The sequence below is a fragment of the Bombina bombina genome, chromosome 6 (assembly GCF_027579735.1).
Source record: "Bombina bombina isolate aBomBom1 chromosome 6, aBomBom1.pri, whole genome shotgun sequence".
NCBI lineage: Eukaryota > Metazoa > Chordata > Amphibia > Anura > Bombinatoridae > Bombina > Bombina bombina.
This window is the reverse complement of record NC_069504.1, coordinates 1,035,753,455-1,035,776,980: the sequence shown is the minus strand read 5'-3', so window position 1 is coordinate 1,035,776,980 and position 23,526 is coordinate 1,035,753,455. Positions and strand designations below refer to the sequence as shown.

General features: G+C 40.4%; 1 protein-coding gene across 2 annotated transcripts in view; it reads right to left on the bottom strand.

Annotated features, from left to right (window-relative positions):
* Positions 1-22,483, bottom strand: part of RNF145 (ring finger protein 145) — a 356,711-nt gene extending 334,228 nt beyond the window's left edge. The window contains exon 1 of one of the 2 annotated variants that reach the window (XM_053718778.1): positions 22,261-22,483. The gene's annotated coding sequence lies outside the window, so the exon portion shown is untranslated. Of the gene's footprint in view, positions 1-22,087; positions 22,221-22,260 lie in introns of those variants that run through there. The other variant, XM_053718779.1, reaches the window with a different exon arrangement.
* Positions 22,484-23,526: the final 1,043 nt, after the last annotated feature.

Genomic DNA, 23,526 nt, shown 5'->3' with positions numbered 1-23,526 from the left:
GCGTAAGAACGCCTCTCTTTTTGTCTGGTTTACAGACAATTGAGAAAGATGGAATCTCCCCCTTGGAGGAGAATCTTTGAAATCTAAAAGATACCCCTGGGTTACAATTTTTACGGCCCAGGAGTCCTGAACGTCTCTTGCCCAGGCCTGAGCAAAGAGAGAGAGTCTGCCCCCTACTAAATCCGGTCCCGGATCGGGGGCTACCCCTTCATGCTGTCTTAGTGGCAGCAGCAGGCTTTTTGGCCTGTTTACCCTTGTTCCAAGCCTGGTTAGGTCTCCAGGTTGGCTTGGATTGAGCAAAGTTCCCCTCTTGCTTTGCAGCAGGGGAAGAGGAACCACCCTTGAAGTTTCGAAAGGAACCAAAATTATTTTGTTTGGTCCTTGTCTTATTTAACTTATCTTGGGGAAGGGCATGACCCTTCCCCCCCAGTGATGTTTGGAATGATCTTTCAGTGCAGGCCCGAATAGGGTCTTACCTTTGAAAGGGATGGTCAAAAGCTTAGATTTTGATGACACATCAGCCGACCAGGACTTAAGCCATAACTCTCTAAAATGGCAAAACCTGAATTCTTTGCCGATAACTTAGCGAGATGAAAAGCGGCGTCTGTAATAAAAGAATTAGCTAGCTTAAGAGCCTTAATTCTGTCCAGAACCCATAAGATTAGCCCTGTATGTAAACTAGTAATGCCCCTTATATAAGTAGGATTACTGCTTACCTTCCCCTAAGAAGTCTCCGCAGAAAAAATGACTGAACATACCTCATTGCTGTATAGCAAGAAACCGTTCCTCACACTGAAGTTTTCCTGTACTCCTCAGCTTCTGTGGGAACAGCAGTGGACCTTAGTTACAAATGCTAAGATCATCATCCCCCAGGCAGAAATCTTCATCTATGTCCTGCCTGAGAGTAAATAGTACAACACCGGTACCATTTAAAAATAAACTCTTGATTGAAGATAAAATAAAACTAACAGTTTAACACCTCTTCTCTTTACCCTTCCTGCTTAGAGCCAGCAAAGAGAATGACTGGGGGGTGGAGTTAAGGGGGGAGCTATATAGACAGCTCTGCTGTGGTGCTCTCTTTGCTACTTCCTGTTAGGAAGGACAATATCCCACAAGTAAGGATGAAACCGTGGACTCGGTACATCTTGCAAAAGAAATGGTATTCCATTTATATTACACTCACCAGCCACCTTGCTAGTACTGGGTTGGATCCTCTTTAGCCTTTAGAACTGCCTTAATTCTTTGTGGCATAGATTCAACAAAGGTGTTGGAAACATTCCTCAGAGATTTTGGTCCATATTGACAGGATAGCATCATGCATTTGCTGCAGATTTGTGGGCTGCACATCCATGATGCAAATCTCCTTTTCCACCACATCCCAAAGGTGCTCTATAGGATTGAGATCTGGTGACTGTGGAGGCCATTGGAGTACAGTGAACGCGTCATGTTCAAGAAACCAGTTTGAGATGATTTGAGCTTTGTGACAGAGCATCATCCTGCTGGAAGTAGTCATAAAGGGATGGACATGGCTAGCAACAATACTCAGGGTCAGGGAGGCAGTCACATTTAAACAAACAATGCTCAATTGATACTAAGGGGGCCCAAAGTCTACCAAGAAAATATCCCCCACACCATTACACCACCAGCCTGAACCGTTAATACAAGGCAGGATGGATCCCTGCTTTCATGTTTACGCCGAATTCTGACCTTACCATCTGAATGTGGCAGCTGAAATCAAGACTCATCAGACCAGGCAACGTTTTTACAATCTTCTATAGTACAATTTTGGTGAGCCTGTGTGAATTGTAGCCTCCGTTTCCTGTTCTTAGCGGGCAGGAGTGGCACCTGGTGTAGTCTTCTGCTGCTGTAGCCCATCTGCTTCAAGGGTCGACGTGTTGTGCATTAAGAGATGGTATTCTGCATACCTTGGTTGTAACGAGTGATTATTTGAGTTATTTTACTTCAACTGGATATTTTCTCTTTTTCAGACCATTCTCTGTAAACCCTAGAGTTGGTTGTGTGTGAAAATCCCAGATCATCAGTTTTTTTTTAAATACTCAGACAAACCCATCTGGCACCAACAACCATGCCACATTCAAAGTCACTTAAATCACCTTTCTTCCCCATTCTGATGTTCTGTTGGAACTTTAGCAAGTCGTCTTCACCACATCTAGATGCCTAAATGCATCGAGTTGCTGCCATGTGATTGGCTGATTAGCAATTTGTGTTACCAAGAAATTGAACAGGTGTACCTAACAAAGTGGCTGGTGAGTGTATATGCCTTGACATACTAGCCAAAGCTTTAGACAATATTTAGTCTATACAATGGTTTACCATTGATTGTCTTTGTCTGGACAGTAAGGCTATAACATTGCATTTTTAAGCTTAAAATTTCAAATTAACCTTTCCTTTATAATAAACATATGGGGCGCGATCCGATAAAGACCGTAGTTTGCGGTGTCCAGAAATCTGCGTAAGTATAAATTTCTGGAGTCGCCAGTGACTTATGGCAATTTAGAAACTGCTGGCGCCTACAAAACCTGACTAAAGTTATTAAATCTCCCGTACTGTCTAACACGCCTCCCAAACATAGCCCGACACGTCTAACCCTCTATCCGCTATCCCCCCTCACTATCCTAACAATAAAAACAGAATTTATGCTTACCTGATAAATTACTTTCTCCAACGGTGTGTCCGGTCCACGGCGTCATCCTTACTTGTGGGATATTCTCTTCCCCAACAGGAAATGGCAAAGAGCCCAGCAAAGCTGGTCACATGATCCCTCCTAGGCTCCGCCTACCCCAGTCATTCGACCGACGTAAAGGAGGAATATGCATAGGAGAAATCTTATGATACCGTGGTGACTGTAGTTAGAGAAAATAATTCATCAGACCTGATTAAAAAAACCAGGGCGGGCCGTGGACCGGACACACCGTTGGAGAAAGTAATTTATCAGGTAAGCATAAATTCTGTTTTCTCCAACATAGGTGTGTCCGGTCCACGGCGTCATCCTTACTTGTGGGAACCAATACCAAAGCTTTAGGACACGGATGATGGGAGGGAGCAAATCAGGTCACCTAGATGGAAGGCACCACGGCTTGCAAAACCTTTCTCCCAAAAATAGCCTCAGAAGAAGCAAAAGTATCAAATTTGTAAAATTTGGTAAAAAAGTGTGCAGTGAAGACCAAGTCGCTGCCTTACATATCTGATCAACAGAAGCCTCGTTCTTGAAGGCCCATGTGGAAGCCACAGCCCTAGTGGAGTAAGCTGTGATTCTTTCAGGAGGCTGCTGTCAGGCAGTCTCATAAGCCAATCGGATGATGCTTTTAAGCCAAAAAGAGAGAGAGGTAGAAGTTGCTTTTTGACCTCTCCTTTTACCAGAATAAACAACAAACAAAGAAGATGTTTGTCTGAAATCCTTTGTAGCCTCTAAATAGAATTTTAGAGCACGAACTACATCCAAATTGTGTAACAAACGTTCCTTCTTTGAAACTGGATTCGGACACAAAGAAGGCACAACTATCTCCTGGTTAATGTTTTTGTTAGAAACAACTTTCGGAAGAAAACCAGGTTTAGTACGCAAAACCACCTTATCTGCATGGAACACCAGATAAGGAGGAGAACACTGCAGAGCAGATAACTCTGAAACTCTTCTAGCAGAAGAAATTGCAACTAAAAACAAAACTTTCCAAGATAGTAACTTAATATCTACGGAATGTAAGGGTTCAAACGGAACCCCTTGAAGAACTGAAAGAACTAAATTGAGACTCCAAGGAGGAGTCAAAGGTTTGTAAACAGGCTTGATTCTAACCAGAGCCTGAACAAAAGCTTGAACATCTGGCACAGCCGCCAGTTTTTTGTGAAGTAAAACAGATAAAGCAGAAATCTGTCCCTTCAAAGAACTTGCAGATAATCCTTTCTCCAAACCCTCCTGTAGAAAGGATAGAATCTTAGGAATTTTTATCTTGTTCCATGGGAATCCTTTAGATTCACACCAACAAATATATTTTTTCCATATTTTATGGTAAATTTTCCTAGTTACAGGCTTTCTAGCCTGAACAAGAGTATCAATGACAGAATCTGAAAACCCACGCTTTGATAAAATCAAGCGTTCAATCTCCAAGCAGTCAGTTGGAGTGAAGCCAGATTCGGATGTTCGAATGGACCTTGAACAAGAAGGTCCTGTCTCAAAGGTAGCTTCCATGGTGGAGCCGATGACATATTCACCAGGTCTGCATACCAAGTTCTGCGTGGCCACGCAGGAGCTATCAAGATCACCGAAGCCCTCTCCTGATTGATCCTGGCTACCAGCCTGGGAATGAGAGGGAACGGTGGGAATACATAAGCTAGGTTGAAGGTCCAAGGCGCTATCAGTGCATCTACTAGAGTCGCCCTGGGATCCCTGGATCTGGACCCGTAGCAAGGAACCTTGAAGTTCTGACGAGACGCCATCAGGTTCATGTCTGGAATGCCCCATAATTGAGTTATTTGGGCAAAGATTTCCGGATGGAGTTCCCACTCCCCCGGAAAGTCTGACGACTCAGAAAATCCGCTTCCCAATTTTCCACTCCTGGGATGTGGATTGCAGACAAGTGGCAGGAGTGATTCTCCGCCCATTGAATTATTTTGGTCACTTCCTCCATCGCCAGGGAACTCCTTGTTCCCCCCTGATGGTTGATATATGCAACAGTCGTCATGTTGTCTGATTGAAACCTTATGAATTTGGCCTTTGCTAGTTGAGGCCAAGCTTTGAGAGCATTGAATATCGCTCGCAGTTCCAGAATGTTTATCGGGAGAAGAGATTCTTCCCGAGACCATAGACCCTGAGCTTTCAGGGGTTCCCAGACCGCGCCCCAGCCCACCAGACTGGCGTCGGTCGTGACAATGACCCACTCTGGTCTGCGGAAGCTCATTCCCTGGGACAGGTTGTCCAGGTTCAGCCACCAACGGAGTGAATCTCTGGTTCTTTGATCTACTTGGATCGTCGGAGACAAGTCTGTATAATCCCCATTCCACTGTCTGAGCATGCACAGTTGTAATGGTCTTAGATGAATTCGTGCAAAAGGAACTATGTCCATTGCCGCAACCATCAAACCTATTACTTCCATGCACTGCGCTATGGAAGGAAGAAGAACAGAATGAAGTACTTGACAAGAGCTTAGAAGTTTTGATTTTCTGGCCTCTGTCAGAAAAATCTTCATTTCTAAGGAGTCTATTATTGTTCCCAAGAAGGGAACTCTTGTTGACGGGGACAGAGAACTTTTTTCTATGTTCACTTTCCACCCGTGAGATCTGAGAAAGGCTAGGACAATGTCCGTATGAGCCTTTGCTTTTGACAGAGACGACGCTTGAATCAGTATGTCGTCCAAGTAAGGTACTACTGCAATGCCCCTTGGTCTTAGCACCGCTAGAAGGGACCCTAGTACCTTTGTGAAAATCCTTGGAGCAGTGGCTAATCCGAATGGAAGTGCCACAAACTGGTAATGCTTGTCCAGAAAGGCGAACCTTAGGAACCGATGATGTTCCTTGTGGATAGGAATATGTAGATACGCATCCTTTAAATCCACCGTGGTCATGAATTGACCTTCCTGGATGGTAGGAAGAATTGTTCGAATGGTTTCCATCTTGAACGATGGAACCCTGAGAAATTTGTTTAGAATCTTGAGATCTAAAATTGGTCTGAATGTTCCTTCTTTTTTGGGAACTATGAACAGATTGGAGTAAAACCCCATCCCTTGTTCTCCTAATGGAACAGGATGAATCACTCCCATTCTTAACAGGTCTTCTACACAATGTAAGAATGCCTGTCTTTTTATTTGGTTTGAAGACAATTGAGACCTGTGGAACCTCCCCCTTGGGGGTAGTTCCTTGAATTCCAGGAGATAACCTTGAGAAACTATTTCTAGCGCCCAAGGATCCTGAACATCTCTTGCCCAAGCCTGAGCAAAGAGAGAGAGTCTGCCCCCCACCAGATCCGGTCCCGGATCGGGGGCCAACACTTCATGCTGTTTTAGTAGCAGGTTTCTTGGCCTGCTTACCCTTGTTCCAGCCTTGCATCGGTCTCCAGGCTGGTTTGGTTTGAGAACTATTACCCTCTTGCTTAGAGGGTGTAGAATTTGAGGCTGGTCCGTTTCTGCGAAAGGGACGAAAATTTGGCTTATTTTTAGCCTTAAAAGACCTATCCTGAGGAAGGGCGTGGCCCTTTCCCCCAGTGATGTCTGAAATAATCTCTTTCAAGTCAGGGCCAAACAGCGTTTTACCTTTGAAAGGGATGTTAAGCAATTAGTTCTTGGAGGACACATCCGCTGACCAAGACTTTAGCCAAAGCGCTCTGCGCGCCACAATAGCAAAACCTGAATTTTTCGCCGCTAATCTAGCTAATTGCAAAGTGGCGTCTAAGATAAAAGAGTTAGCCAATTTAAGTGCTTGAACTCTGTCCATAACCTCCTCATACAAAGAGTCTTTAATGAGCGACTTTTCTAGTTCTTCGAACCAGAAACACGCTGCTGTAGTGACAGGAACAATGCATGAAATTGGTTGTAGAAGGTAACCTTGCTGAACAAACATCTTTTTAAGCAAACCCTCTAATTTTTTATCCATAGGATCTTTGAAAGCACAACTATCTTCTATAGGGATAGTAGTGCGTTTGTTTAAAGTAGAAACCGCCCCCTCGACCTTGGGGACTGTCTGCCATAAGTCCTTTCTGGGGTCGACCATAGGAAATAATTTTTTAAATATAGGGGGAGGAACAAAAAGGTATGCCGGGCCTTTCCCATTCCTTATTTACAATGTCCGCCACCCGCTTGGGTATAGGAAAAGCATCGGGGGGCACCGGGACCTCTAGGAACTTGTCCATCTTACATAACTTCTCTGGAATGACCAAATTGTCACAATCATCCAGAGTAGATAACACCTCCTTAAGCAGAGCGCGGAGATGTTCTAATTTAAATTTAAAAGTAATAACATCAGGTTCAGCTTGTTGAGAAATTTTTCCTGAATCTGAAATTTCTCCCTCAGACAAAACCTCCCTCCTGGCCCCTTCAGATTGGTGTGAGGGTATGTCAGAACCATTATCATCAGCGTCCTCATGCTCTTCAGTATCTAAAACAGAGCAATCGCGCTTTCTCTGATAAGTGGGCATTTTGGACAAAATGTTTTTAATAGAATTATCCATTACAGCCGTTAATTGTTGCATAGTAAGAAGGATTGGCGCACTAGATGTACTAGGGGCCTCTTGTGTGGGCAAGACTGGTGTAGACACAGAAGGGGATGATGCAGTACCATGCTTACTCCCCTCGCTTGAGGACTCATTTTGGGCAACATCATTATCAGTGGCATCATTGTCCCTACTTTGTTTGGACACTATGTCACATTCATCACATATATTTAAATGGGGAGGAACCTTGGCTTCCAAACATACAGAACATCGTCTATCTGATGGTTCAGACATGTTAACAGGCATAAACTTGATAAAGCACAAAAAACGTTTTAAAATAAAACCGTTACTGTCACTTTAAATTTTAAACTGAACACACTTTATTACTGAATATGTGAAAAAGTATGAAGGAATTGTTCAAAATTCACCAAAATTTCACCACAGTGTCTTAAAGCCTTAAAAGTATTGCACACCAAATTTGAAAGCTTTAACTCTTAAAATAACGGAACCGGAGCCGTTTTTACATTTAACCCCTATACAGTCCCTGGTATCTGCTTTGCTGAGACCCAACCAAGCCCAGAGGGGAATACGATACCAAATGACGCCTTCAATAAGCTTTTTCAGTGGTTCTTAGCTCCTCACACATGCATCTGCATGCCTTGCTTTCCAAAAACAACTGCGCATTAGAGGCGCGAAAATGAGGCTCTGCCTATGACTAGAAAAGGCCCCCAGTGAAAAAGGTGTCCAATACAGTGCCTGACGTTTTTTTAATACATCCCCAAGATTAAAAGAACTATTTATAGTTATAATCCACTAAATATACTTATAAAGTAATCGTTTTAGCCCAGAAAAATGTCTACCAGTCTTTAAAGCCCTATATTCTTATACTAAACTAAGAAAATGGCTTACCGGTTCCCATAGGGAAAATGACAGCTTCCAGCATTACCAAGTCTTGTTAGAAATGTGTCATACCTCAAGCAGCAAAAGTCTGCCCACTGTTTCCCCCAACTGAAGTTAATTCATCTCAACAGTCCTGTGTGGAAACAGCCATCGATTTTAGTAACGGTTGCTAAAATCATTTTCCTCTTACAAACAGAAATCTTCATCTCTTTTCTGTTTCAGAGTAAATAGTACATACCAGCACTATTTTAAAATAACAAACTCTTGATTGAAGAATAAAACTACATTTAAACACCAAAAAACTCTTAGCCATCTCCGTGGAGATGTTGCCTGTGCAACGGCAAAGAGAATGACTGGGGTAGGCGGAGCCTAGGAGGGATCATGTGACCAGCTTTGCTGGGCTCTTTGCCATTTCCTGTTGGGGAAGAGAATATCCCACAAGTAAGGATGACGCCGTGGACCGGACACACCTATGTTGGAGAAATATGTATTAACCCCTAAACCGCCGCTCCTGGACCCCGCCGCCAGCTATATTAAATCTATAAGCTCCTAATGTGAGCCCCTACCCCGCCGCCATCTATCTTACCTACCCCCTAAACTGAGCCCCCTACCCCGCCGCCATCTATCTTACCTACCCCCTAAAGTGAGCACCTACCCCACCGCCATCTACCTTACCTACCCCCTAAACTGAGCCCCCCTACCCTGCCGCCATCTATCTTACCTACCCCCTAAAGTGAGCACCTACCCCGCCGCCAGCTACCTTACCTACCCACTAAAGCAGGGAGTGCAGAATTATTAGGCAAGTTGTATTTTTGAGGATTAATTTTATTATTGAACAACAACCATGTTCTCAATGAACCCAAAAAAATAATTAATATCAAAGCTGAATAGTTTTGGAAGTAGTTTTTAGTTTGTTTTTAGTTTTAGCTATTTTAGGGGGATATCTGTGTGTGCAGGTGACTATTACTGTGCATAATTATTAGGCAACTTAACAAAAAACAAATATATACCCATTTCAATTATTTATTTTTACCAGTGAAACAAATATATACCCATTTCAATTATTTATTTTTACCAGTGAAACCAATATAACATCTCAACATTCACAAATATACATTTCTGACATTCAAAAACAAAACAAAAACAAATCAGTGACCAATATAGCCACCTTTCTTTGCAAGGACACTCAAAAGCCTGCCATCCATGGATTCTGTCAGTGTTTTCATCTGTTCACCATCAACATTGCGTGCAGCAGCAACCACAGCCTCCCAGACACTGTTCAGAGAGGTGTACTGTTTACTTCTTTTATACCCTTTCTTGCCAACCACGCTGTGGAGTACTTGGACGCGTGTGATGGAGCATTGTCCTGCATGAAAATCATGTTTTTCTTGAAGGATGCAGACTTCTTCCTGTACCACTGCTTGAAGAAGGTGTCTTCCAGAAACTGGCAGTAGGACTGGGAGTTGAGCTTGACTCCATCCTCAACCCGAAAAGGCCCCACAAGCTCATCTTTGATGATACCAGCCCAAACCAGTACTCCACCTCCACCTTGCTGGCGTCTGAGTCGGACTGGAGCTCTCTGCCCTTTACCAATCCAGCCACGGGCCCATCCATCTGGCCCATCAAGACTCACTCTCATTTCATCAGTCCATAAAACCTTAGAAAAATCAGTCTTGAGATATTTCTTGGCCCAGTCTTGACGTTTCAGCTTGTGTGTCTTGTTCAGTGGTGGTCGACTTTCAGCCTCTTACCTTGGCCATGTCTCTGAGTATTGCACACCTTGTGCTTTTGGGCACTCCAGTGATGTTGCAGCTCTGAAATATGGCCAAACTGGTGGCAAGTGGCATCTTGGCAGCTGCACGCTTGACTTTTCTCAGTTCATGGGCAGTTATTTTGCGCCTTGGTTTTTCCACACGCTTCTTGCGACCCTGTTGACTATTTTGAATGATTGTTCGATGATCACGCTTCAGAAGCTTTGCAATTTTAAGAGTGCTGCATCCCTCTGCAAGATCTCACTATTTTTTACTTTTCTGAGCCTGTCAAGTCCTTCTTTTGACCCATTTTGCCAAAGGAAAGGAAGTTGCCTAATAATTATGCACACCTGATATAGGGTGTTGATGTCATTAGACCACACCCCTTCTCATTACAGAGATGCACATCACCTAATATGCTTAATTGGTAGTAGGCTTTCGAGCCTATACAGCTTGGAGTAAGACAACATGCATAAAGAGGATGATGTGGTCAAAATACTCATTTGCCTAATAATTCTGCACTCCCTGTATATATATATATATTTTTTTTTATTTATTTTTTTATTTAGTATAATAACCCTATCTAACGTTAACACCCCTAACTAAATTCTTATTAAAATAGATCTAATTAATATTATTAATTAAAATATTCCTATTTAAATCTAAATACTTACCTATAAAACAAACCCTAAGATAGCTACAATGTAATTAATAATTACATTGCAGCTATTTTAGGGTTTATATTTATTTTACAGGTAACTTGGTATTTATTTTAACTAGGTACAATAGCTATTAAATAGTTGATAACTATTTCATAGCTACCTAGTTAAAATAATTACCAATTTACCTGTAAAATAAATCCTAACCTAAGTTACAAATACACCTACACTATAAATAAATTAAATAAACTACAAATATCTAAACTAAAATACAATAAAATAATCTAAACTAAATTACAAAAAATAAAAAAAAATTACAAGATTTTTAAGCTAATTACACCTATTCTAAGCCCCCTAATAAAATAATAAAGCCCACCAAAATAAAAAAATTTCCCTGCCCTATTCTAAATTTAAAAAGTTCAAAGTTCTTTTACCTTACCAGCCCTTAAAAGGGCCTTTTGCGGGGCATGCCCCAAAGAATTCTGCTCTTTTGCCTGTAAAAGAAAAACACAATACCACCCCCCAACATTACAACCCACCACCCACATACCCCTATTCTAAACCCACCCAAAACCCCCTTAAAAAAACCTAACACTACCCCCCTGAAGATCTCCCTACCTTGTCTTCACCCAGCCGTGCCGAACTCTTCATCCGATCCGGGCGATGTCCAATGAAGCGGCAGTGAAGTCTTCTTCCATCCGGGCGAAGTCTTCAATCAAGCGGCAGTTAAGTCTTCTTCCATCCGGCGATGTCTTCAAGCAAAGCGGCATCTTCAATCTTCTTTCTTCGCTCCTCCGCCGCGGAGCATCCATCCGGCACAACGACTTCCCGACGAATGAGGTACCTTTAAATGACGTCATCCAAGATGGCGTCCGTCGAATTCCAATTGGCTGATAGGATTCTATCAGCCAATCGGAATTAAGGTAGAAAAATCTGATTGGCTGATGGAATCAGCCTATCAGATTCAAGTTCAATACGATTGGCTGATTCAATCAGCCAATCATATTTTTCTACCTTAATTCCGATTGGCTGATAGAATTCTATCAGCCAATCGGAATTCGACGGACGCCATCTTGGATGACGTCATTTAAAAAGGTACCTCATTCGTCGGGAAGTCTTCGTGCCGGATGGATGCTCCGCGGCGGAGGAGCGAAGAAAGAAGACTTCACTGCCGCTTGATTGAAGACATCGCCCGGATGGAAGAAGACTTCACTGCCGCTTGATTGAAGACATCGCCCGGATGGAAGAAGACTTCACTGCCGCTTCATTGGACATCGCCCGGATCGGATGAAGAGTTCGGCACGGCTGGGTGAAGACAAGGTAGGGAGATCTTCAGGGGGGTAGTGTTAGGTTTTTTTAAGGGGGGTTTGGGTGGGTTTAGAATAGGGGTATGTGGGTGGTGGGTTGTAATGTTGGGGGGTGGTATTGTGTTTTTCTTTTACAGGCAAAAGAGCAGAATTCTTTGGGGCATGCCCCGCAAAAGGCCCTTTTAAGGGCTGGCAAAGTAAAAGAGCTTTGAACTTTTTTAATTTAGAATAGAGCAGGGAAATTTTTTTATTTTGGGGGGCTTTATTATTTTATTAGGGGGCTTAGAATAGATGTAATTAGCTTAAAAATCTTGTAAAAATGTTTTATTTTTTGTAATTTAGTGGGGTTTTTTTGTAATTTAGTTTAGATATTTGTAGTTTATTTAATTTATTGATAGTGTAGGTGTATTTCTAACTTAGGTAAGGATTTATTTTACAGGTAAATTGGTAATTATGTTAACTAGGTAGCTATTAAATAGTTATTAACTATTTAATAGCTATTGTACCTAGTTTAAATAAATACAAAGTTACCTGTAAAATAAATATAAACCCTAAAATAGCTGCAATGTAATTATTAATTACATTGTAGCTATCTTAGGGTTTATTTTATAGGTAAGTATTTAGATTTAAATAGGAATATTTTAATTAATAATATTAATTAGATCTATTTTAATAAGAATTTAGTTAGGGGTGTTAGCGTTAGATAGGGTTATTATATATATATATATATATATATATATATATATATAAGCTGGCGGCGGTGTAGGGGGATTAAATTAGGGGTTAATATTTTTAAAATAGATGGCGGCGGTGTAAGGGGCTCAGTTTAGGGGGTAGGTAAGGTAGATGGCGGCGGGGTAGGGGCTCACTTTAGTGGGAAGGTAAGGTAGCTGGCGGCGGGGTAGGTGCTCACTTTAGGGGGTAGGTAAGATAGATGGCGGCAAGGTAGGGGGCTCAGTTTAGGGGGTAGGTAAGGTAGATGGCGGCGGGGTAGGGGGCTCAGTTTAGGGGGTAGGTAAGATAGATGGCGGCGGTGTAAGGGACTCACATTAGGGGGTATGTAATGTAGCTTGCGACGGTGTAGGGGGATCACATTAGGGTGTTATACTTTTATTGTAGGTGGCGGCGGGGTCCGTGTGCGGCAGTTTAGGGGTTAATAACTTTATTAGGGATTGCGGCGGGTGATCGCGGTTGACAGGTAGATAGACATTGCGCATGCATTAGGTGTTAGGTTTATTTTGCAGCTAGTTTAGGGAGTTACGGGGCTCCAATACACAGCGTAAGGCTTACTACGGCTGCAATTTGTGGCGAGGTGAAAATGGAGTAAGATTTCTCCACGTAAGTCCTTACGCTGTATATTGGATACCAAACTGCGCTGGTTTGGTATACCTGCCTATGGCCCAAAAAACTACGTGCGACGGCAGAAATATACGAGCGTAACTTCTAGGTTACGCCGTATATAGGATACCAAACCAGCGCAAATTTCAGCGTCGCTAGCTAAACCAACTTTTTCATCTCGCCCCCACACCTGTAGAAATCTGCTCGCTTTTATTCCTCTCCAATTTTCCAAGCTAATTCAACTTCTCCTCCCCTCACACGATAACCTGCCCTGACTTTGCTACAATCCACAATACTACTCTCTCCTCTGCACTTGACACTTCTGCGCCTCACCAACTACGCAAAACCTCACGTCGTCCGTTACAACACTGGCACTCTCAGCAAACGCGCTATTTGCAAAAATACTCAAGCACTGCTTAGCGTGCTTGAGGAAATCTCGCTCTCAACCTGATTTCATCAACTACACGTTCATTCTTCTTTCATACACATCTGCCCTTCACTTAGACAAGCAAACCTACTTCTCATGTGTACTCTCTCCTCTACCCACCTGCACCAACACCATTGTCTGTCTTTAATGCTCAAGACCTGGCAGACTACTCTCTAAACAAAACGCATACTATCTTAGCAACAACTCTACACAAGCCTGCACTATTAAATATTCCCATCTCCTCCCCCAGTCGCCTCCTCTGCCACTCTACACATCTTACCCCCAGCAACTGAGAATGAAGTGGGTTCCTTACTGTCTTCCTCGTGCCTCACTACCTGCCTGACCCTATCCCTTCACATCTAATACCTTCTCAGTCTCCACCCTAACATCTTCAACCTATCCCTTTCTACCGGGTTTATACCCGACTTCTTTCAATCATGCAAAGATGACTCCCATACTAAAAAAAACAACAACAAAAAAAAAACACACCACACCTTTCGACCCTAATTCTCCTGCAAACTACCGTCCCATATCACTGCTTCCACTAACTTTACATCTCCTGGAACAACTAGTTTACAGTCACCTAACCAACTTCTCCTCCAACTCCTTGCTTGACCGCCTGCAATCTGACTTCCACCCCCCAACACTCAACTGAGATCAGGGTGGATAAAAATCAATGATGATTTTTATTTATTTTTGTTATGATTTTTTTATTTAAATCAGATTTTTTTTATTTATTTTTTTTTAAATATGAGGTTTTTTTAACCCCTTAGTGACCAGACCATTCCCCCCCCCCCCCCCAATTTCTTACGGTTAAGGACCAAGGCTATTTTTACATGTCTGCAGTGTTTGTGTTTAGCTGAAATTTTCCTCTTACTCATTTACTGTACCCAGACATATACCGTTTTTCGCGCAATTAATGGACTTTCTAAAGATACCATTATTTTAATATCATAATTTACAATAAAACTTTTTTATAAAATATGATGGGGGGGGGGGGGCTTTTTCTAATTTTGACCCCCAAAATCTGTTACACATCTACAACCACCAAAAAACACCCATGCTAAATAGTTTATAAATTTTGTCCTGAGTTTAGAAATATCCAATGTTTACATGTTCTTTGCAAGTTACAGGGCTATAAGTACAAGTGGCACTTTGCTATTTCCAAACCATTTTTTTTTTTTTCAAAATTAGCGAGTTACATTCTAACACTGATATCTGTCAGGAATCCCTGAACATCCCTTGACAAGACATATTTTTTTAGTAGACAACCCAAAGTATTGATCTAGGCCCATTTTGGTATATTTCATGCCACCATTTCACTGCCAAATGCGATCAAATTTAAACAAATCGTTCACTTTTTCACTAACTTTAGGTTTCTCACTGAAATGATTTACAAACAGCTTATGCAATTATGGCACAAAATGGTTGTAAATGCTTCTCTGGGATCCCATTTGTTCAGAAATAGCAGACATTTATGACTTTGGCATTACTTTTTGGTAATTAGAAGGCCGCTAAATGATGCTGCGCACTACACTTTAATTATGCCCATCAGTGAAGGAGTTAATTTTAGCTTTAGTGTAGAGATCAGCCTCCCACCTGACACATCCCACCCCCTGATCCCTCCCTGACCCCCGCAAACAGGTCTCTTCCCTCCCCCACAATTGTCACCGCCATCTTATGTATTGGCGGAAAGTCTGCTAGCACTAAAATAAGAGTCTCTCTCTATTAAAACTTATTCTGCAGTGTTGGATCCCCCTTAGCCCCCAACCTTTCTGACCCCCCCCCCCCCCCAAACAGCTCTCTAACCCTCCCTCATCTACCTATTTGCCGCCATTTTGGGTACTGGCAGTACCAAGTAAAATTGGGCCACTTAAAAAAAAAAAAAAAAAAATGAAACCGTTTTTTCCCCGTAGTGTAGCTGGACCCCTCAATACCCTCCCCCTCCCAAATCTTATTTCACTATGTTCCATAGTGTAGCGGTCTCACCCGCTTCCGCCACATCACACACACACTCCCGGACCACACAACCGAAGTCCATCAGCGATCGGAAGTCCACCAGCTATGGCTCCCACCCACCAACGATCGGCACCATCGCTGGCTGATGCAGAGAGGGTTACAAAGTGGCTCTCTCTGCATCGGATGCTTAAAAAAAGTTATTGCATGATGCCTCAATATCGAGGCATCACTGCAATAACCTGAAAGCGACTGGAAGCGATCGTGCTTGAAAACACTGAGGACGTGCAGTACCCGTTTTTTTAGGATGTACCCTGCACGTCCTTGGTCATTAAAAGGGACACTGAACCCATTTTTTTTTTCTTTTTGATTCAGATAGAGCATGCAATTTTAAACAACTTTCTAATTTACTACTATTAGCAAAATGTTTTCAATCTTTTGGTATTTTTATTTGAAAAGCAAGAATGTAAGTTTAGATGCCGGCCCATTCTGGTGAACAACCTGGGTTGTTCTTGCTGATTGGTGGATACATTCATCCACCAATAAACAAGTGCTGTCCAAGGTTCTGGACTTTCTTTTTCAAATAAAGATGGCAAAAGAACGAAGAAAAATTAATAGGAGTAAATTAGAAAGTTACTTAAAATTCCATGCTCTGTCTGAGTTACGAAAGAAAAAAAATTGGGTTCAGTGTCCCTTTAAGGGTTTAATAAATGCTTTTTGAGGGGGAAAAAAAAAATTCTATCTAAAGATGGTTTCTTTTTAAAATACATTATAATCTAAACTGTTATTCATCCTGAAATATAGATTGCTTTTTAAATTATATAGCAAGATGCTGTGTTTTCATGGCTTTAATGTTTATCCTTTTTGGTAAATTAATTTAATTAATACACACACAATGTCATGCTCTCCCAGAAGTTTCTGACAGATTATTTTGTGCAATTTTTCTAACGTAAAGATATTATAACGTTATTGGCATTCTAGTTCTCAAAATTTTGAATTTGTATCTGCAGAAATAACTTGCCCGTTCACAGCAAAAATGCAATAAAGTTAACATACAGAGTTGAGAAATGGATCTTTAAAGGGTCATAACCATGAAAGAAAACTAAACTTATACGTTTCAGAGAGAGAATATAACTTTCAGATTTACTTCTATTATCAAATGTGTTTTATTTCTCTTGGTATCCTTTGTTGAAGGAGAACAATGCTCTTCTGGGGGCTAGCTGAAAATATTGGGTGAGACAGTGACAATCAAATAGCTCACAGTAGTGCATTGCTTCTGAGCCTACCTATATATGCTTTTCAACAATGGATAACAAAAAAACAAAGCAAATTTGATAAGTGAAAATTAATTTGAAAATTAATAAAAACTGCATGTTCTTTCTTAATCATGAAACTGCAAATCTATGTACACAGAATCAACCCATACTAAGCTTTAAGAAGCTCACTGAACAGAAAATTGTTTAAGTGGAATAGTCCTGCACAGGTACCTAAGTGTGAGGAAGGAGGGGCAAGCATTAAAAAAGTAAATATCTTTTTGTTTTAGTTAAATAAAACTAAATTCTTATTATTAAAAAGGGACACTAAACCTAAACTTTTTCTTTCATGATTCAGACAGAGCATTCAATTTTAAGCAACTTTCTAATTTACTCCTATCATCAATACCTTTGTTCTCTTGCTATCTTTATTTGAAAAAAGAAGGCATCTAAGCTAAAGAGCCCGCCAATTTTTGGTTCAGAGCCTGGACAGCACTTGTTTATTGGTGGGTTCATTTAGCCTCCAATTAGCAAGCACAACCCAGGTTGTGAACCAAAAATGGGCCAGCTTCTAAACTTACATTCTTGCTTTTCAAATAAAGATAGCAAAAGAAAGAAAAATTAATAGGAGTAAATTAGAAAGTTGCATGCTCTATCTGAATCATAAAAGAAAAAAATTGGTTTCAGTGTCCTTTTAAGGAAATATCTTTTTCTCCTTCCAATAAAGTACTGCTGACACAATGAAATATGAATGGAGTAACCTATTTTTTGGGCATGGCTTCTAGCTATTGTGTTTTTGGCATTTAGATTTAGAAGTTCATTCATAGGTCTACTTCAGAAGGATTGCAGAAAGAAATGGAACAGTACCACCCTCATGTAACATGTCAGAAATTACTTTAAACACGGTTATCCAACTTTCATTAGTGTTAAAAGGCCAGTAAACCTAGCAAATGTTATATAAATTCTGTACATAGTGCAGAATTATATAACATTAGCTTAGTGCCAGGTTTCTAAAGCAAATTGTTAGATAGATATTTAGCAAAGACAGAACACCGCTCTTGGCTCTACTGATCGGGTCTGTTTTCTTCTGCTAAGCACATTGCGGGCCCGCTGTCTAGTCACAGCGCGCCCGATCGTGCTATTAAAATCAATATAGCTCACTCCCGCTCTGGTCTGGTAGCATCAGTGTGCTACTTTGAGTTTAATAGCACGATCGGGCCGTCTGCGATTGGACAGATGCGCTTAGCAAAAGAAAACAGACCCGCTCAGTAGAGCCGGGAGCGGCGTTCTGTTTTATTTGCTAAATATCTAAAAATTTGCTTTGGAAACCAGGCGCTAAGCTAATGTTATACAATTCTGCACTATGTGCAGAATTTATATAACATTATTTGCTAGATTTACTGGCCCTTTAAGTGAAAACTAAGTTTGACAGAAACATAGAACCATGATGCAAATAAAGCAGTTTTAAAAGAAGGACATTGTATCATTTAAATTTTTAAAACAAAACGTATTTTTTATGCATTGAATGCGTGCAAAAGTGAAAATTTTAGTAAAGCAAATGAGAAGCAAGCATACATCTTTATGCTCTAATCATTAGTCATTATCTGGTTCACAAAGGAGGCATTCCAGGAGTTTAAAGGGACAGTCTCCTTGAAATGTTTTACTGTTTAAAAAGATAAAAAAAAATCCCTTATAACCCATTTTCCAGTTTGCATAACCAATACTGTTATATTCATACACTTTTAACCTCTGTGAGTACCTTGTATCTAAGCATCTACAGACTGCCCGCTTATCACAGTGCTTTTAACAAACTTGCTTTCAGACAGTTAGTGATGACTCCTGCATAACTCAATGGGATTGAGCACATTAACTAGCACTGTCTAGCTGTGAAAAGCTAATAAAATGCACTGAGATAAGAGGTGGCCTTCGATGGCTTAGAAATCAGCATATGAGCCTACCTAGGTTTAGCCTTCAACAAAGAAGGCCAAAAGAAAAAAGTAAATTTGATGATAAAAGTAAATTAGAAACTTGTTCAAAGTTACATGTTCTATCTGAAGTTTAATTTTTACTTTATTGTCCCATTAACACTGAAAATACATTTAACCTAAGAGCATTGTATTTATAAACTAGAACGTACCTTTAAATGGGTTATGCTTCTTTCCTCTATAATAGTGGGCTTACTTATATACAATTTTGATTATGTAGGTGCCTTGATTTCTAGATAGAGTGTCTCTTGAACACTTTTAATGAAATTAAAAATAAGTTAAAATAGTTACATCAACATCGAAATTTTAATCTTCAGGTTTAGAATTTTCCGTATATCAAACTGCTCAAGATTTAGGCAAAACTTGAATTAAGCTACTGCAAAATCTATGCAAAACTTTCTCCAATTGTTTTGCTAAATATTGGGAGTACAAATATTTTCATCCCAAGAAAGTTGATTAAAGAGGACACATTACTTCTGCAGCAGCCACTAATAATTTTACTACCTTCTAAGAAGAGACTTGAATTAACCTTCTAATCTGAAGTCTGGGATTCAATCTGGTGATGGAGGATTGAAGTTGAAGAATTCTGAATGCATTAACATACAAATATAGCAAAACAACAGGACTTCTTGTTTTTAGGTTGAAGTTAACAAGCTGAATTGCATCCACTCCCTAGTGTCTATCGGAAAACTAGGAATCAGACCTGCAGCCATTATGGTAAAAGCCATATAAACTGAGCATTCATATGGCCTATGTGATGAGAAGTGCCCCTGTGTATGTGCACACACATGCAGTAACTTCTCTCCAGTAGGGAACCCTATAGTTGTGGAGAACACACTGAAGATGTCTACTAATCATCTTGTAAGAACCCCTTTTGCTAGCTTCAGTTCTTTCTGGCATTACCAAACTTTAAACTCCTAAATGTATACTTCCCCCACCTAAATATCATCAATCCACAAGGTAGAAGAGAGGGGTTCAATCCAGTGTAGCCTAAAATGGAAAGAACTAAAAATAAGAGGCTCAGTAAAGGAAGTAAAAAGTGGAGCAGCCAAATCTGTTCATTACCACTTTTAGACATGGGATCTATCACTGATATTTAAGGCCCTCAACGGCACCGCTCCCCCCTAGATCTCAGACCTTGTCTCCAGATATTATCCCTCCCGTCTCCTTCACTCTACTCATGACCTCCTCAAATGCCTCTCTAGAGGACTTCTGCAGACTGGACCCTATTTTGTGGAACTCTTCCTCGCTCCTCAAGACTGTCCCCTAGTTTTGAACGTTTAAAGCTCTCTTCAAAGACTCTACTGTTCAGGGATGCATAAAATATATGCAAATCTTAACTAACCTCAGTCCTCCCCTCCTTTTTTATCCTTATGAACCCCTTAGCATGCAAGCTCAGCTATTTGTAGATTACCTGCTTATTTACCAAAGAAATCTTGACAGGGCCCTCTACATGTTACCTTGCATATCATATCTGTTTATATCTCTATGGAATCTGTTGGCGCTCTCCAAATAACTGAATAATAATAAAATCATCTATACCTCACACTTACTTAAAGGGACAGTATACTCAAATATGTTCTACCCTTTAAAGGGACACTGAAACCAAATTTTTTTGTTTTGTAATTCAGAAAGAGCATGCAATTTTAAGCAACTTTCTAATTTACTCATTATCAATTTTTCTTCGTTCTCTTGCTATCATTATTTGAAAAAGAAGGCATCTAAGCTTTTTTTTGGTTTCAGTACTCTGGACAGCACTTTTTATTGGTGGATGAATTTATCCACCAATCAGCAAGGACAACCTAGGTTGTTCACCAAAAATGGGCCGGCATCTAAACTTACATTCTTGCATTTCAAATAAAGATACCAAGAGAATGAAGAAAATTTGATAATAGGAATAAATTAGAAAGTTGCTTAAAATTGCATGTTGAATCTGAATCACAAAAGAAAATTTTTGGGTACAGTGTCCCTTTAATTTGTTCCCAATGATCCACTGTACCTGCTGGAGTGTATTAAATTGTTTACAAGTATTTTATTACCCTTATATTGGCATTTGAAATAGTTTATTAAGCCTGTGGTATCCCCACTTATTCTGAAAGTTTTTGGCCTCCAGGGCAAGCTGTGTAAACACAGCCAGCAGAAGAAATTACACTCCCAGTGGGGTATAGAAGAGATAATGTAATAAAATGCTAATTCTCCATTGTTCTCTCCAAGTATTGGTGATTGGTTTACGGACAGATATAAGATAAAGAAGCAGGTATATGTACACAATGTGATAACCAACAAGCTCAACCCATATTATTAGGTTGTGGCTTCAAAACACAAAATCAGCTAATTTATATAAACAAATAAGCCTTAAAAAGCAAATCTCATACATTTTAGGAAACAGATTAAGGGAAAAACAATTTTACAGTATACTGTCCCTTTAAAACAGAAAATTGCATTCTTCTGATTTGTTATAGATAAGTCAACTAATGAAGTCATAACTAGAGAGGTCTTCTCAGTGGAAAAATTGTACTTGCACCTTCCACATGATACACGTCAATCTCACCTTCCATAAAGTACTCATAAAAATGGTTGGAAAAAGCTCACTAATAATTACCATTAGGAGGTAAGAAAATGTACTAGTTAGATCCTTACTCATCCACAACTATTTCTTACTGGTCCATCCCTAGTGAATTTTCCATTTGAGTTCATACAGCATCTGCACCTTACAAAGAAAGGTCTCACAGAAAGTTTATCAAAAATAAAAATACAACCAGGCATGTCCCTTAAGTAGCCCCATACCTTACTACAGGAATTGTATTAAAGGGACATTAAACACTAAGTAAATACTAGATAGAATGACGCACTCAAAGAACAGATTAGTCTGAGAATAACATGTAGATGCATTTTTTAAAGTTTCATTAGCAGTTAAAATATTAACACACTAAGTGTAAAGTTTTAGTGTCTATAAAACAATTGGAGTTGCCATATTGTTACTTAGGTTATCGTCTCTACAGTGGTCAATTAGGGACAGTTATAATTAGGTCACTAGAGAGTGCAGCCAATGGTTGTGAAATATAACTGTGTTCTGCACTTCCATTTCTAAGAGGAACAGAAAAGCTCACAATTTCAGAATGGAATTACAGTAAAAGGGGACAAAAATATTTTAGAGGGTTATATGATTTATTATTTTATAATAAATTCTCAAAGTGTTTAACGTCCCTTTAAGAGCAGACAGCACTGTCCGTTTTCATACCACACACAACCAGACATAGCTCTCAGCTCCCATATCGCACAGCCAGACAGGTATTAGCCAATAGTGGTTTCACTTTCCATTAACTGTCTTCCCTGCCATACAATATATTATCACCTCCTCCATGCAACACGTTCCCCGTGGTATACACGGCTGACAGCTGTCTCTGCCCCTCTTCCTCGCAACTGTCTATGCAACATATCACGGACTGGGCGATCATAGAAATGTCACCCTGCCTCTTCTATAAAGCCCGGGCCTTCCTCTCGCATGCATCCCTTTGCAGTTGCTACCTGCGCTGAAGTGTAAGCCCCTCAATGCCTCCTCAACTCCATGTCGGGGCCTCCGCCCCTCTCTCCATACGGTCCTCGAGATACGCTTTATCCCTTGCAGATTCGGTTTATCCAAGTACTAATCTCTTCGACATAAAAATTCCCCAGGCCTTAACTCACGGATTTCCGGCCCTCGAAACCGAGCCGGACCGTGTATTACAGACAACACGACCAAAACCCCGCCCACAATAACAAACTGGGTCAAAATTGCGCATGTGCATCAGGGTGAAAGCTCAAACTCCACCCACATTGTGAAGAACTGAAGAATCAAACCTGCGTGCGCTGCGCAGTAGAATTAAGTGTGTAGTGCGCACGCGTGCTGGGAGGGGCTGTAGCACTAGCACTAGCCAACAGGCCCGGGTGTGAAGAACGCATGCCTAAATCCTTATAACTAAGCAGTAAGGCGCTCTACGTAAACCGTAGTTAACCTGTTTAATAAAGACAGTGATTTGCATTGCAATACTTTGTTTTATTTTTTTTAACGTGCACGGACTATTTTCGGTTCAGCATATACAACGTAAAAAAATAACTATTATATGTCTGGAAGGGTTAATGGATATAAATATTAGTGGTTGGTAAGTGTGGTCACGTTTTACTCTTAAAGAGACAGTCTACACTAGATGTTTTATTGTTTAAAAAGATAGATAATCCCTTTATTACCCATTCCCCAGTTTTGCATAACCAACACAGTAATATTAATATATATTCACCTCTGTAATTACCTTGTATCTAAGCCTCTGCAGACTGCCCCCTTATCTCAGTGCTTTTGACAGACATACAGTTTAGCCAATCAGTGCAAACTCCTAAATAACTACACGGTAGTGAGCACGATGTTATCTATATAACACACATGAACTAGTACTGTCAAAAACTTTCAAAATGTTCTGAGCTAAGAGGCGGTTTTAAATGGTTTAATAATCAGTTTGACCCTACCTAGGTTTAGCTTTTCAAAATGCCATATCTGAATCATGAAAGTTTAATTTTGACTAGACTGTCCCTTTAACAACACAGGCAGTGACACACGTGCTTGCGGTCTGTGAAGTTATGCAACATGTTCAAAGATATTGCACGTTATATTTCATGTGACCTCAATCTATCCAATTTGTACCCTGTGTGATTAAATCATAGATAAAAATCTACCCATTTGATTTTGTTACATTTGTGCTGCAAAAATAATTGTGCCGATTTGGTTTCAGAGGTATTACACATTATATTTTAGGCCATATG